Source organism: Callorhinus ursinus, unplaced genomic scaffold (assembly GCF_003265705.2).
Source record: "Callorhinus ursinus isolate GAN/ISIS: 27379988/994484 unplaced genomic scaffold, GSC_fseal_2.0 scaffold3, whole genome shotgun sequence".
NCBI classification, from domain to species: Eukaryota; Metazoa; Chordata; class Mammalia; order Carnivora; family Otariidae; genus Callorhinus; species Callorhinus ursinus.
The window spans coordinates 67,530,912-67,543,257 of NW_027397065.1; positions in this window are offsets into that span (position 1 = coordinate 67,530,912).

A 12,346-nucleotide genomic window follows, 5' to 3' on the forward strand; every position below is an offset into this window, starting at 1 on the left:
TACCTCCTAAGTACATAAACAATATTATTCTATAACTTGGGTTTTTTTTCACTTAACATTGTATTTTTAATATTTTTTCCATATTCATATACAGACTTCTAAGTCCCTTTGCTGATCACCATAGGGTTTAGCAATAGTTTAAGTATCTGTTCTGCTACTGAAGGAAATTTTAGTTGTTTGCAGTTTTTTACCATTACAACCAGTGATGAATAGTCTCATGCATTTTTCCTGGAGAACAGGCATGAGAATTTTTCCAGAGACCTATCCATCCCATTTGCTTTTCCATAAAGCCTGCTTAAATAGAGCAGATTTATATGGCTGCAGCTAGCAACAGGTTGCCAAGAAATTCTCCCCTTCGTGGAGGAAAACATAATCGTCGGCGAGGGCTCTCTGGGTGACCTGGGCCTCTACCATAGACAATGACTCCCACCTCCCACGTTGGGGAACAGCGGGGGCCCTCCAGCCCCATCGTCCTCCACGGGGAGAGCTAAAACATGCAGGGCATGCAGTTTTCATCCTGCAGGTACCCAGGTTGGTGCTTAGGAAACCCGGAACCGGAGAAGCCCTGTGGAAATGATGTATGCATGTGACAAATAGCCAAAGCTGTTGGAGGTTTACAAGTGAATATGACACTGTGGTGGGCAGGTTAATGGCTCCCCAAAGATTTCCACATCTAATCCTTGAAACCTGTGAATGTGTTTCCTCGCATGGCAGAAGGGACCATGAAAGTATGATTACGTTAAGGTCCCTTGAGAAGAGGTGATTACCCTGGATTATCTGGAAGGGGCTGGGGTCCCATGTAATCACAAGGGTCCTTAACAAGGAACACAGAGGGTCAGAGTTAGAGGCTGGAACATGCTAGGCTGCTGGCTTTGAAGATGGAGGAGGGGCCCCCAACCAAGGAATGCGGCAGCCTCTAGAAGCTGGAAAGGGCAAGGCAAGGGATCCTCCCCCAGAGCCTCCAGAAGGAACACAGCCCTCCCAACACCTTGATGTTAGCCCAGTGATCTTGGCCCAGTGTCTCTTTTGGGGCTCCAGAACTGAGAGGTAATAAATTTGTGTTGTTTTAAGTCGCTGAGTTTGTGGTAATTTATGACAGCGGTGCCATGAAATGAACAACAGCAAAGGTGGAGGAGGACCCACCTTGTTGAAACTCACAAAAAAGGAGGCACACTGCACCCTCCTGGTCCAAGAACCAGAGTGGCCAATACCACGACTAACCTGCAGAAGAGTGTCCTTCAGAACCCCAGCCGCGAGTGCTCCCCACAGAGCCCCACTGGGGATTTGGCAGCCCATTCCTGCAAGGAGTCAATGGCCTTTAGAATTTGTGGGTGTGGTAGGCTGCAGTAAATTGGTGTGCTGTTTGTGTGATCTTTCCCATCCAGGAATTGGAGGAAACGCTCTGGTATCACTTGCTCCCTAGTCAACCCCTGATGTTGGAATCTGAGGTCTTGTCTCACTGTTCTATGTCTGAGGGCGGCTCCCTGGGATCCACCCGCCCGGGATCCTGCTCTCTGACCCCAGTGGGCACATCCAGACCTCGCTCTGAGCTGGACCCCTTCCTGCATGCTTGGACTCCTGGCTGTGCCCTCTACTTAGATGGGAAACCTCTGGACATGGACTCCTGATGGGTCCCATCTGAGCATGTCTATCTATGCTCTATGACAGATTTGGATCTCGCTGCCCCATTCCCTGGACTTGTGACCTGGTTTTGTTTGTCCTCCAGGTTGGTCTGACCTCTGAGACCTAGACCTTGACATGACTAACTCTTGTGACTTTTATACAAAGCACACTTCCTGGCCAGCCATGCCACTAGTTAGATTAGTGCCCCCATTAAATGAAGGGGCTTTCTATTCTTCAAGGAGCCAGCAATAAATTGACAACGTATTTCAGAGCCAGGGACGGTGTTGGCAGCTCTAGATACATAGTCCATTCGATCCTAAAAGATCCCAGGGTGTGTCAGAATTCAGAATACCAATGCCCCAGGCTGCTTCTTCTGGAAAACACACCTTCCTTCTTTCAGAAGTAAGTCTAACATACATTCTTTCAGAGACCTGCTCCCCCCCTTCCCCACCATGAAGACCATGTTGATAGAGTGGATGTGGCCAATCACGTCCTCCACTCCTCCAGCCACAGTAGCAATATGTGAGCTGAGCTCATGAGAACACCTCCCCCTCCTGCCCACCAAGACGGGGTGTGTGACCTCAAGTCGGTTAATTGTAGCCCTTCTCCAGAAGGTTTTCAATAAAGCATTATGGGGGAGGATCCCTTTCCTGGGAAAGAGGTGAGGAGCAAGATAAAAGATGAGAGCCTGGTCTCTAATCTCACTGGGAAAGTTGGTTGAAGAGAACAAAACAGACCCAAGGACACGAGAGTCACACTGAGAAAATAAACTTTGACAGCACTGAAGTCCCTGGAGACGCACAACGCACAGTGCTTCCAGATGTGGGCTCGGAGTCAGACTGCCTGGGTAACCTTGGGAAAGAACACCTCCCAACCTGAGTTTCACATCTGTAAAAAGATAATAATAGTACGTAACTCGTGGGGTTGTTGTGAGGATTGAACGAATTAACATATGTGAAGCATGTTAACACGTGTGAAGCATGTTGAACAGTGCTTGGCACGTGGTCATCTCACAATAAATAGTAACTGTTATAAGCTGCTGCACCCGTGTCCCGCCTTCGGTTTGGTTACCCGAGCAAATGTCTAAGCTAGCGTTGGGTCTCTATTATTTACAACCTGAAGAGTCCTGAGGGGTGTAGTCATGATTTTTCTAAGTTCCTGGATCCCATGAGATGCTTAGGAGAAAGAGTTCCCATAGATAAGTTTGAGCAACTCTTGGAGATTACTTGTGTTTTCATTTATATAGCTCCCCTCTTTGATAATCTCATTATATGTGAATATAGTAAAGGTTCTGAGTGACCCTACGACTAAAAAGCCAGTAGAACTTTATTCAACCTGCCCCTTCCCAAACTTAATTTTTAACTCTTGTTTCTTTTCTTCTTTCCCGGGTTCCTTGTTTTCTATTCTACAAAGTTAGCGTTCCACAAAATACACCTTGGTGTGATGAGCAGAACATAAAGATGAGAAAGCCGAAGGATATGCTGTGGGACAAGGTGAACCCACATCTATTTGAATCTAGAATATACACCCTTGAGACACCTGGGTGGCTCAGTCAGTTAAGCTTCTGCCTTCGGCTCAGGTCATGATCCCAGGGTCCTGGGATCGAGCCCCGCGTCAGGCTCCCTGCTCAACAGAGAGCCTGCTTCTCCCTCTGCCTCTCTCTCTCTCAAATAAATAAATAAAATCTTTTAAAAAATAGCATATACACTCTTTTCACAGTTTTGAACACATACACAGAAACACAACGTAAGTATCACTCACCATTTGGAAGGTAAATGTTAGACATACTGGTTTTGAGTTTGCTTTTCTCTTTTAAGTGTTACTTGGCCAGAGAACAAAGTTTTGGGCACTTGCTCTTACAGATTCATATATACCATGCAAAATAAGTGGCATTAAATCTTTCTAAGACAATCTTGAATAAAAATGACCTGGGACACGCGATAGCCTCTTCTCTGAAAAATTTTAAGAAAGATGGCTTTTCTTTTTGGGTCGCCAGAGCCCATTACAGAAGAAACACTAGCTTGGATGATGTTTTCATTCTAATCACGCCATCAGATACCTTTGTCTTCATTTGCAGGAGGGCCAAATTATTGCACAAGTTCTCACATGTCCCTCTGGACCAAACTCTAGCTTCTGATTATGCAAAGCTATGTTATCGAATCTGGGAAATGGATACTATTCCTGTTATCATTATTACTGTTGTGGGTTGGTATTGATTGTTGGGCCCTAAGAATTGTCAGAGGGGACTCTTGGGCCAAATGAGAGACCCGGTTCCCTCTGGCAGCCTTACAATCTAAATTAGACTGAGTTGTATAACAGTTTTAGGCATCTGATATGGGACTTGCCAAATTTCATGGCTTCAGGCACACGGAATGCACATCCCTGTTCCAGGGAGGCTAAATATTTTTCCAAATCAGTAGATAAAACAAACTCCCTGACCTCAACTTACTTCCTGGCGCCTGGAGTCCTGAGTAGCTGATGAAGAGTGTCTGTCTGCTATCAAGTGACAGGACACATTCAGACTGACTCCTGCCCTCAAGACCATGTGGGACCTGATCCTGTCTCCATCTTCGGAGCTGAGATTTTGGCCACAACTTAAAGATCTAAGTCCAGAGGGCGAAGGGCCAGGGTTAGATACCATTAAATGCCATTGAATCAGCCTTGAAGGGCAACTGTGGCTTCTTAGGGCATGAGGCAATGCGCTGCAGCTGGACGCCGGTGAGAGCCTGGGATCACAGACCCCGGGGAAACCAAGCCTCCGACGTCAGATCTGAAATGGAGAGGTGGCCACACCGCTGTCTTCAGTAAATACATGCACAGATTTCAGACCTCTCAGAGCCAACCAAGGAGGGAGTAAATCCACCGAAGGGAACCTGAAGCTTCTGACCTCAGGGCTTGGTTGGTTAGACACCTTCACTATTTGACAGTGACATCTACTGACTATGTTAGACACCGCCACCTTACAGGTCAAACGGGAATTAGCGAAGCTTTGAAGACTCAAAGGAAGGCAAAAGGGGAGGGGGGGGAATTCCCATGGGTGGCCCAGAGAGAGATTAATAGAGAAGGGGGAGCGCCGATATTAAAAAGCATTGTTGAGTGTTACAGACAATAAAAATGAATTTCCTACCATCACTAAGTCCTTGGAGTCTTCTCAGGAGAGCTACTATAAATGCGCCAGGCACTGTTTTGGAGCCTTTCCGTGTCCATCAGCTCATCTCCGTGGCACTTCCCTGGAGGTCTTCCCTGCAGTCAATTGCATTTGCCTGGTAGACTCTTGGGCATCTGCACTGCTGTACCTAGGTATGCTTTTCTCCCCACTTTCTCCTCTCCCTGCCCCAGCCTCCTGCGAATAAGCTATATTTGATCAAAAGCCTGGATTCCTCTCTCTTCTTTTTACTGAGTCATCGAAATAACTTTTTTTCTGACATCTGCTGAACCCAGCGAGGCCTGCAGCCAGAGTCCCCCCTCACGTCCTACTTTATATACGGAAAGACACAGGACCCCACTTCGTTCCAAACTGCCCCAAACCTCCCAGCCACCCCTTTTCCCGCAAAGGCCACCAAGCTGCCGGTGCTAGTGAGTGCACTGCTTGAAGGGGCTGTTCACCCCACCGTAGGTCCCGACTGTGCACCCTGGAGAGCAGGGAGAGTGTCCCTTCCCACTTCTGCATCCCTCAGACCTACCTGGCGGCCTTTAATAAATGCTTACTATATGAATGAATGATTGAGAGGCCTGTTTTAATTCAAGGACACCAATGGATTGAAAAGGTTCTGCTCAGAGCTACCATCATGCCCAAATACTCAAAATTGGAAACACGGAAATTAAACATTTTCAAAGAAAAATTGAGTCTGGCTTCCTGGTCTTTTCTATCATTGTCTACTTTTTTGTAATTAAAATAATTTTTTTTAAAAAGGAACTCCTTGGGGCACCTGAGTGGCTCAGTCTGCCAAGTGTCTGCCTTCAGCTCAGGTCAGGATCCCAGTGCCCTGGGATCAAGTCCCACATCCAGCTCCCTGCTCAGCGGGGAGCCTGCTTCTCCCTCTCCCTCTGCCGCTCCCCCTCCCGACACTTACACCCTCTTTCAGTCTCTCAAATAAATAAACTCCTTAAAAAATAAAATAAAATAAAAAAGGAACTCCTTTTGAACATTTGTCTCAACTAAGATCACAACACAGTGTCCTAAGTTTCTGTAATTTTCTCTTTAAGGAAGTGGGTTTCAGTTCTTCAAGGGAATGCTCAAAGAGGAATCCTGCACACTGAGAGTCAGGAGCTGAATCAGGAATTGGCATCGCCTCCCAGATCTTAGACTGGGGGCCTGCTTTGAAGAGTGACAGCAGAAGGCTGAGAATTATAGTTGTGATTGAGTTAGGAAAATAACCTTGGCTTTTACTGCTAAAAAAAAAAAATTCTCCTTTCCTACATGAAAGCATTTTCCATCAATTTTTATTTGGTAGATAAAATGCATGTATGGAAAACAGTACTTTTTAAATGTTGCCCCCAAGATTAGCTGCTCAGAATGTCTACATGTAAATACACTGTTTTAGCCCTTTCGTTATTGCTGTGCAACTATTGGGGGGCCTATCAGGATTTTAGGGTGGGTTTTCATGCTGTCGGAGGTTGTTGAGTAATTATGAAAATTGAACTCTGCAAGCAAGATCTGGTGGAATTATTTGATCTCATCCCTTCTGACTTCTTTTTGGGGGCACCAGACGTCTGTCACTTGGAAGGAAGAAAGATGCAAGAGTGAAGAGATGGAATGAAGCAGAGATCATCTAGCACCCCGACAAAAAGATAGCATGTGAACCATTTATTCCACCAAGGGTGTCTGGCACACCTCGGTGCTTAATCTGGAACACTAGGAAGATAAAGATGACTCACGGTTTAGCCACATCCATGGAGACAAAGGGGTGATAATTGCCAGCAAAGGGCTGACCTGTTAGAAAATGCTGAGAGGCACACTGGTACGTCGTCATTCTGGGGTTCTGCCTCCACGACTTCTCCTGCAGAGGGGCAGTCACTGCTGGTGTGACCAGCAAGGCGGGAAATGGGAAAGAGAAAAAAGTTGCTTAGGCATTCTCTCTTGGGATAGCATTTGGAAGGTTAGGTGTCTTTAATACCCCCAGGAACTAGGAAGCAAGGCGGCTCACTCTAGTGGACCCTAAACAGAGAAGACTTGGCCCAAGGATTATCATGCTTCCTATAGCGGTCAGTAATTCTCTGCCTTTTGTCACTTCCTCGCTCTCAGGAAAGCCTCTCTTAAGTGACATAACCTTGGCTCGGCTGTGCTGTAGGCATGCATGGAAAGGTCATGCTGCCCTGTTTAGGCCAGTTTTGTTAAAGGGGAAATGATACTCGCCGCTCTCACTACTCCCCCCAGCCAGCGTGGAGTTGGCGGCGGGAATGCATATAAAAGGACCCCCCACACACACACCGCCACAGTGCAGTGGAACGTGGGGGACAAACAACAGGGCCATAGGATCCAGCCGTTCCTCCTCTCCAGGAGATCCTCTTTCCAGGGTTAACCTCGAAGGACCTGGTTTGTTTGTTGGTTGGTTTTTATTAAATTAGGGGAGGGGGACAATTACTTTCAGGCACTACCGTTTTCTAGATGAAATGATCTCATATCTAAAATGAAAGAAGTTGTTATAGACTGAATTTTGTCCCCCCCCCCACATTCATATGTTAAAACCCTAATCCCATCTTGACAGTATTTGGAGAGAGGCCTTTAAAAAGCTAATTATAGTCATCTGAGGTCATAAGGGTGGGACCCTAATCCTACAGGACTGGTGTCCTTATAAGAAGAGAAAGAGGGGCACCTGGGTGGCTCAGTCAGTTAAGTGTCTGACTTGATTTGAGCTCAGGTCATGATCTCAGGGTCATGAGATCGAGCCCCGTGTCGGGCTCCGAGCTCAGTGGGGAGTCTGCTCCTCTCCTTCTCTCTCCCTCTGCCCTCCCCCCCATGCTCTCTCTAAAATAAAGGAATAAATAAAATCTTTAAAAAAAGGAAGAAGAGGAAGAAACACCAGAGAGCTCTCTCTGGTGAGCCACAGAGGTGGCGGTCTACAAGCCAGGGAGAGAGGACTCACCAGAAACCCACCCTGACAGCACCTTGATCCTGGACTTCTGGCCTCCAAAACTATGAAAAAAATAAATTTCTGTTGCTTAAGCCACTTGGGCTGTGGTATTTCGTCCTGGCAGCCCAAGTGGACTAACACAGGAGGCAAGGCCCCTAGCTCCCAGAATAGTCTTGCCCTTTGCTGAGGTGCCTGTTAAAACACTGTATTCACAGATGCAAGTTCTCTGAGGACTGTTCCTCTGGGGAAAGAGGCATCTCAACAAACTTGCTGATGGTTTGAATAAAGTAAAGTACAAGCTCCAAAGCTGCAAGGGGAAAGGGACTCCGGGTTCCAAAGGCAATAACTTCTTTTCACTTAACAGCATTTTCTTTTCCAGAAAACATCCACATTCTGAGAGAGGATTTAATTCTTGTATCTGCAAACACCTTGTCGGTATTTTACAATATTACTCAGCAAGTTCTGTATTCCTGTTTGTCTCCTGCAGTAACTTCCAAATGCTTAGCATGTTGCCTGGAACACCCCAGGCCCTGGGTCATTATTTGTCAACTTCCATTGAACTTCAGAAGGAAATATCAAAGACTGCATTTCTGAGTTTCAAACTTGCTGAGGGCAAGAATGAAAGTGTTGAATTTATCCTTATATCCCAACCCCAGGGCACGTAAGAGAGGGTATACAATAGTTACTCCATAAATGTTGCCTCCAGTGAAATTTAACAAAACAAAACTCAGCCATTGTAAATATCTGGTTGAAAACTGCCAATTCTACTTTCATTTGGATGAAGTTTGCTCATGTTTGCCTCAGTTTGACTCAGGTTTCTCAATCTGGTTTATGCAACATTCCTGGCATCATGGGGGAAAGCATTGTAAAGCGGCAGTGTTAATATGATCAGCAGAACATCTGAGTCATAACTAAGACATAACCCAGGAATTTGAAATGCAAATAAATCATTTTTCTTGAAGTATCTGAACCAAAATACGTAGTAAATACAATCCAATAATACATATGGTTAAAGAGACTGGGACTTTAATATATAGCAATTGGCGGGCACCTGGGGGGCTCAGTCCATGAAGAGTCCGACTCTTGATTTTGGCTCAGGTCATGATCTCAGGGTCGTGAGATGGAGCCCCACATCAGGCTCTGCGCTCAGGGTGGAGTCTGCTTCAGATTCTCTCCCTCTGCTCATCCCCCCGCTCGTGCATGTGGAGTCACTCGCATGCTCTCCCTCTCTCTGAAATAAATAAATCAATCTTAAAAAAAAAAGATCTAGCAAGTTTTTTTGCAGTGTTGAATTTATAAAACGGATCCCTTCTTTGTGATGCATTTTACTTTTAATAATTTGAAAGCTGTCTCTAACCCTTATATGGTCAGAACTGGTTGAATTGAATACGGATAACGTTCATCATAGAAGAGCAGGACAATTACTCACTGAGATAACTGACATCTCTGTAACTAAACTAAATCTCTCCCTCACCACCGCCCCCCACCCCGCCATCCATTCCTTCCACTGAAATGTTAGCATGGTTATTTTGAGATGCTTTCCTGTGCCACGGCCATACAGTGAAGATTTGGGGACAACTAGACAGCTGTGCGCACTGGGGCAAGGGAAGCCTTCTCCCCCCCGCCGCCCCCCACCTGTGGATGAGCCACAGCACACTTACAAAATGCTGACATGGAGAAAACTGGGATCCCCGGGGCAAATCACAGCCTCTGATCAGAGATTCTTCCTCGCGGGATGCGAGGGAGCCGCCTTCTCCATCAACCTGTGTTCGTACTGGAAGCTTCTCTTGACTTTTGACCTTTAAAAGAAAAAAACCAAACAAATGTGTTTGGTTTTTTGGTTCCTTCTTACTCCTACCACCATCTCCTTCATTCAGTCTGCCTGTTTCTAGAAGCTCACCCCCAAGTTCTGTCCTCCCGCAGCCAACGTTCCCACAGCCCTCTCTCCACATGAGGCTGATCCCACAGAAGCTGTTTCAGGGACAGTGGTTTGGTCCATCTGCAGAGCTTTAAATTGGTGGCTCATGGACTATGTCAAGGCTCCCACGTGGTGAGGTTTTTGGCTTTTCAAGTTTTCGCTGTTTTTAACCTATACAATGTTGACTTTTTAGAAATTCCTTTATCAATGTCAAAACAGAAAAAAAGAAAGATCTGCCCTCCCTACCCCCGCCCCCCGCCGGGACCTACATTTCCAAATGGCAACCATTAGCTAAAGCCAAGTAACAGCTGGTCTTGGGACGAGGCACAGACTCCTGAGCTGGCCCAGTGCCCACCCTCCCTCAGCTCACCCACCCACCACACACTCTCTCTTTACCCGCCTGGCCCCTGGGGGCCTGTCAGTCCACGATCTCTCGTCTGTATCAGGACACCGACTAGCAGATCCTGGGAGCACAGTAATGGACATCCCACACCCCCAGGGCAGCTAGTCTGAACCTATGTTTCCAAAACGGTTGCCGCTAACTGCACGTGACTACCGAGCACCTGATATGTGGTTAACATGACCACAACAGACTTTACAATGTTTTTATTTAATTTTTCATAATTGTTTAATAGCATAAAGTTCTACTGGACAGTGCTGGTCTAGACCAAGAGAAATCCTAAGACTGAAAGATTCTGTCCGCCATGGGCACATGTCAGTCTGTGACTTTCCGTGGGGTCAGAGCAGGCATCTTCATTCTGGGGGCTCCTGCCTTAGCACCTCTCCCACAAGGGCTCCCCTCCTCTGAACAGACAAGCCAAGCAGGCCCAAGGACTGAGTCCCAAGCTCTCGTCCTGTCTCTCCCGCTCCCATGGAGCAGCGTGCAGAAAGTCACTAGCATGCCCTTCACGTGCTGAATAGAAACGCAGATAAAAGTGCCCCGTCTTCAGAGCCTTCCTCCTCTACCTGCTGGCCTTCTCACCTTCCCGTCGCCCAGACTAGCGAGGATATCTGTCGGACAACGAGGAAGGGAGCTGGGAGACGATGCAGCGGCCCCTGCTTGCTTACTGAGCTAAACTATGCTCAGACGCAAGCAGGGACCGGCTTCGAAAACAAAGTAAAACCTTGAAAGAAAGGAACAAAACACATTTCTATGAGGGGGCAGGAGTTGATCTCAGAGCTTTTCCTGAGAGAGTCCAGGTCTAATTAGGATTCTGTGGAAGACGGGGACCCTCAGGGAGAGGGGACAGCTGCTAAGGCAGGGGGCGTAGAGAAGGGGACTGACCAAGGCCACCTGAGCAGGCAGATGTGGTCTCCTAAAGTGGGTAGTGCTTGTGCTTCCGACAAAATGCTTAGAACCCGAGCTCTTTTCTACTGCCTTCTTCTGCTCCAAAAAAGGACCTACACTCTCCTCTCAAACCCTTCTGGGTGGATATATAACAAACTCCAACCAACATGAACTAGGAGGACCAGCTCGTGAACCCTGGGAGTATGGCTGGTTGCACCACATAATGAGCTAGTTCAATTAGCTGCTTGTCTTACTGTATTCAATTATTAGTGAATAACCCCTTGCATAGTGTCTACGATACATGCTCAGATATGATAAAATATCCATTGCTCTCCAACAACAAACACTATTGCTAATTTCATCCCCTTTCACAGGTGAGAAAACCGTGGTTCTGTAAAGTTATGCAACTTAATAAAGGCCCTACTGCTAATGAGTCTTTCTAGATCTAAAACTGAATTCCAAGTCTCCTGACTCCAAGTGCTATGTTTATGTATATAGAAGACAACACTATCCAAGCAAACCAGCTATCCTCTTGTAAAACACGAGGCCATTTCCGAAAGCAAACACCACAGAAGCTAAAGGGATGGATTCTAAGGTTCTCTCCGGTGTGCTAGCATTTTGAAAGGCGGGTTTGGTCCATGTGCCTTGAGTTTCTGTTTCAGAGGTATTCTTCCCGTCCCTTAAAACATTCCAACTTCCAGGCTGAAAAGTCACATGTAAGAAGTTCAACGATGCAGAGAAGCGTCCTTTAATTCCTGGCGCTCATCGCAGCCCACATTCCCACATGTGTGGCAAGTGTGCCATGGATTATAACTTCTTTTCTGAGGATTTCCATGCAATTTCCTGACTCTAAGACTTGGGAGACATTGGAAATTGCCAGAGGAGTCTGTGGAATTTTGTTCAGTGGAAATAGAATTACAGAATCTTAGGGCTAAAAGAAAGCTTCCAAGTCCATACCTGCCAGGCGCTGGGCCAAAGCTAAGCCTCCTCTAATAGATACGCATCTGCAAACGTGCTACCCCTTCCCATCCTGGGTGTTTCATGCCCCTCGCGTTTTTTCTTTACTCAACTCACTTCTTCATCTTTTCGTTGTATTATGTATTTTCCTTTCAGTAACAGTAACTATGCCGTAATAGGTTTCCTAAGTAGATTTCACCTTGTCCTTGCCAAATCAAGAAAAGAAGTCACTATGATGTGACTGAGAATGTGGGGGAGGGTGGCAAGGACACAGTCCAGCCACCTCGCTGCCTCCCACATTCTGGCTCCCATCTCCCCAGAACCCCAGAGAGCGACAGCACCTCCAAGCCTGAGGGGGAAACCACGCTCTGGGCCAGTGACAGCAACTCCCTTTGCCTTTGATTCGATTGCTCACACTGCGGGGGGGGGGGGGGGGGGGAGAGAAAGCCTCCAAGAGGGGGGGGGGGGGAGGGGGGAGGAAAAAAA